The sequence below is a fragment of the Canis lupus genome, chromosome 24, assembly GCF_011100685.1.
Source record: "Canis lupus familiaris isolate Mischka breed German Shepherd chromosome 24, alternate assembly UU_Cfam_GSD_1.0, whole genome shotgun sequence".
In the NCBI taxonomy this organism is placed as follows: domain Eukaryota; kingdom Metazoa; phylum Chordata; class Mammalia; order Carnivora; family Canidae; genus Canis; species Canis lupus.
This window is the reverse complement of record NC_049245.1, coordinates 42,726,656-42,731,167: the sequence shown is the minus strand read 5'-3', so window position 1 is coordinate 42,731,167 and position 4,512 is coordinate 42,726,656. Positions and strand designations below refer to the sequence as shown.

At 44.7% G+C, this 4,512-nt stretch overlaps 1 pseudogene; it reads right to left on the bottom strand.

Annotated features, from left to right (window-relative positions):
* Window positions 1-482: 482 nt before the first annotated feature.
* LOC119865786 lies at window positions 483-621 on the bottom strand (annotated as a pseudogene).
* Between the last annotated feature and the right edge of the window lie 3,891 nt (window positions 622-4,512).

Genomic DNA, 4,512 nt, shown 5'->3' with positions numbered 1-4,512 from the left:
TTTCCAGAAATAATCCTCTGGCAACAGCTTCTCCACTGAAGAGAGAGATTATTTGGTGGGAACTGAAAACCAGCCCAGGGTCCCGGCAGCCCTCAACCCATACACATTACTCTCTCTGCCCTTGGAAGCCCTGGAGAAGTACCCCCAAAGCATACACTGCTCGGACTTTGTTAGCAATTAATTTGCAGCCCAAATACAACAGAATGTGTGAGTTCAGAATTTGGGGATCACTGAGTAGACCAAAAAAGATGGGGAATAATTCTCAACAATGCATAATCATGATGTTCCAATTGACCAAAAACCCACTTAAACAATAAAGGAATTCATTCATTGGCTCAGAATATGAGAAGTCCAGAGCTAATTAGTTTCAGGCGAGCTTGATCCAGCAGCTCCTGCCATATCACCAAGGACTTTATTTCTCTCGACCTCTTCTTCCTTTGGTACCAAAGTGATACGCTCAGTTTTTAAACGCTGTGTACTTACACTCTACATATCCTAACACTCTAGCACAAGGGTGATTGATTTGCCCAGAAGCCCCAATAAATATCATTTCATATCAGATTTTTAAAATAATGTATTTTTTATTTACACTTGATCTTAGCCAAAAGGCCGAGAAGCGATGTGTATTTTTTTTTTATTTAAAATAGTTTTGGATTTATAGAAGAAATCATAAAGCTACTACAGGGAGTTCTCATACACCCCACAGTCTGTTTCTTCTATTATTAGCATCTTAATTTTTAAATTTTTTAAAGATTTTATTTATTTATTTGACAGAGAGAGAACACCAGCAGGGGATGCGGGAGAGGGAGAAGCAGGCTTCCTGCTGAGCAGGGAACCTGATGTGGGACTTGACACCAGGACTCTGGGATCAAGGCCTGATTCGAAGGCAGACACTTAACCTACTGAGCCACCCAGGCACCCCTCTTATTAGCATCTTAAGTGAGGATGGTACATTGCCATAATTAATAACCAATATTGATACAACATTATTAACAAAAGTTTAAAGTTTATTCAGATTCCCTAGCTTTTACCTACTGTTCTTTTTCTTGCCCAGGATCGCATCCAGAACATGACATGACATTGAATGTCATCTCTTCTTAGGCTCCTCTCGGCTGCGACAGTTTCTCAGACTCTCTTCGGTTTTGGTGACCTTGACAGCTCGGAGGAGCGTGGCTCTGGTATTCTGTAGACTATGCCCCAGTTCAAATTTGTCTGATGTTTTCTCATGAATATCCTGAGGTTGTGGGTTTGGGGGAAGAAGACCCCAGAGATCAAAATACCCTTCTCATCCCATCCTATCAAGGACATATATTATCAATGTGATTTATCATTGTTGGTGCTGAGGTCACCTGGCTGAGGCCAAGTTTGCCGGGTTTCTCTGCTGTAAAGTCACTCTTTTTCCCCCATTATGTGCTCTTTGGAAGGAAGTGACAAAGTGCAGACCACTCTTCAGAGATTGGGGTTCTTGGGGGCACCTGGGTGGCTCAGACGGTAAAGTGTCTGCCTTCAGCTCAGGTCCTGATCCCCTGGAATTGAGCCCTAGGATGGAGCACCCCTTAGGGCTCCTGATCAGAGGGGAGTCCTCTTCTCCCTCTCTCTCTGCCCCTCCACCTACTTGTGCTCTCTCTCAAATAAATAAATAAATAAATACTTTTTTTTAAAAAGAAAAAGAAATGAAGATCTGGCCTCCAGGTGTGCTATGGCTACTGGCGTGTCATCACTTCTAGGTCCTCGCAGCTGACAGAGCAAGGAAGGGTGCGCACTTTTCCTGTGTGTTTGACATGGATTTGATGATGCGCACATCCCCTGAGCCAGTCTCTGGGTCCCAGGGGTGGAACACGACAACCGATCTGAGCCACTCAGAGCCTATCCTGAGACAGGCATTAGGACACCCCTTGACTTAAGATTCTGGGCTGAGAATAGAGGAGGTGTGGTTTCCCCAAGAGCACTGGAGGTGCTGATAAGGAAGAGGGCAAAATTGATGTTCAACAGCCAGGACTCACATCCATCACCAGGGGAGGACCCCAACCAGGGACGTCTGGAAAAACCACACAACCTCTTGAATCCTAACATCCCATGAGTGCCCCTTCTTCTGGACTAAGTAACCCAGGAGGATGATCCATTCCTTGAGCACCTCCTCCCAACGTCACGTGTGCATTAATGACATATTTTTAATCTTGTCCTTCAAACCAGCCAGTTTGTCTCCTAATAGATTCCAATTAAATCCTTTTTTTTTTTAAATTACATTGTTGTTAAAGACTTTGCTATCTTTACATGTTGTTCCCCCCCCCCACCCCCACCCCCGCCTGTTTTGGCCCCGATCCTCTCAAAATTGCCTTGCCGCCCCCTTCCCTATTAAAAAATGGAAAATTGCACCATCCACCTAATTAGTCAAATTTGAATTGTATGTGGCTATCACAGCCCAATGGTTGAATTTCACACACCATTTGAAAAGATACGGTAGAAATGTCACTGTTGATTTCTTCCCACACTCCAGTGGTACTATTCAATTACAAAAGGAATTATTTGGCTTTCTGTCATTGTGAGGCTCTAGCAATATGCTATTAACCTTTATTGATTTTTGCTTAAATATATTCAAGATGGGTATATTTTTGCAAATCTAATGCGCTGGTATTTAAACGGATATATTTCATTAAATGGATTTTCATTTTAAATGAAATTTGCCAAATGATTATAAATGACAGGGGATGGGTTTTGAACTTAAATGAGATGTTGTGCAAAGGTTTGAGAAGGAGGGTTGCTGTGCTACCCCAGGGGCCGGGGCAGTCAGAGGAGATTTTGAGGGGTATACACATGGCATCCAAGGAAGGATTCTTGCCTTGATGCGCATCTCGGTCAGTGAACATAAAAACAGGTCCTGGCGGAGGCTCTTGTGGGTCTTGACTGGCTGGTACAATCAAAGATGATGATAATCTGGGAGCCCAGGTAGCTCTGTTGGTTAAGCATCATCTGCCTTTGACTCAGGTCATGATCCTGGGGTCCTGGGATCAAGTCCCATATCAGGCTCCCTGCTTAGCATGGAGTCTGCTTCTCCCTTTGTCCCTCACCCCACTCATGTTTTCTCTCTCTCTCTCTCTTTTTTTTTTAAATTTTATTTATTTATTCATGAGAGACACAGAGAGAGAGAGAGAGAGAGAGGCAGAGACATAAGCAAATAGAGAAGCAGGCTCCACGTAGGGAGCCCGACGTGGGACTTGATCCCAGGACCACAGGATCACGGTCTGGGCCAAAGGCAGGCGCTCAGCCGCTGAGCCATCCAGGCATCCCTCTCTCTCTCTCTCTCTCTCTCTCTCAAGTAATAAATAAAATCTTTAAATTAAAAAAGAAAGATGATGACAATGATACATATTGGCATCTGTCAAGTACCACTCGTGTCTATTGTATATCAACACTAAGAATAGTTTTTTTTTTTTTTTTTTTTTTTTTTTTTTTTTTTAAGAATAGTTTTAGAAGAAATGTCTGCACTTTGGGGGCTCCTGGCTGGCTCAGTCAGGTAAGAGGCTGACTCTTGATCTCAGTTCAGGTCATGATCTCAGGGTTGTGAATTCAAGACCCACGTTGGGCTCCATGCTGGGTGTGGAGCCTACTTTAAAAAAAAAAAAAAGGCTACAATGTGAGGGAACCTCACAAAAAGTACAGCCTGCTGTACTTACTGAGCTGGAAACACCAGGGATGCAGCTCTGCCGGGGTGAGACCTCTTCTCCACGGCCCCCCTCCCTCAGGACCTTCATTTACAATTTGCAAAGAGTCCTTACCTTTTGAATAGTGGTGTGTGTGTGTGTGTGTGTGTGTGTGTGTGTGTGTGTAGCCAGTTGCCTTTTATTCTTATTCTGTGATATTTAGGAAATGCTTACCAAAGAAGCTCTATCTCAAACAGGGCATGGAGAGAACGCAAGAAAATATTCTGATGGATTTACACATACTTACACATACACCTATGGGCACTTCACATATTCTGCTCTAGCACCATTGGGGGGGGGGAGGGTGGCATTTATATGGAAAATTCGAAACACCAGGTGACCTGCCCTGTTTGGTTTGTCCTTGGGATCCATTAGGTATGAACATGAACTGGGCAGTGGGAGAAAGAGCTGTTTTCCAAACTGCCTTAGAATTTGCACATCTGGACGATCTAGTAAAAAGACGGATGGCTTTTGGCACGTGCCACGAAAGCTGTTTTCTACAGGCATGGACCTAAGTGATTCCTCCTTTGTGGGGCAAATCGGGCTTATCCTTGCTTGACGGTTTTATTCAGTCTAAAACCCTTTGCCTTCCTGAGGCCGGATCCGAGCTACCTGAGGAGCCGGGGCTGGTGGGATTGCTCTGCTGAAACCAAGGTGACAAAATGGCTCAGTGACAAGGACCGCCAGCGGTGTGTTTCCTCTGAGCCCCATGTCTAGGGAAATGGCTGTACTTTGACCTAGTGCCGCACCCTCTCTTGTGCCCCTCGGGGTGCTGGGCATGCCCAGGGGCTGCGGCTCCAGAGGGCACCCA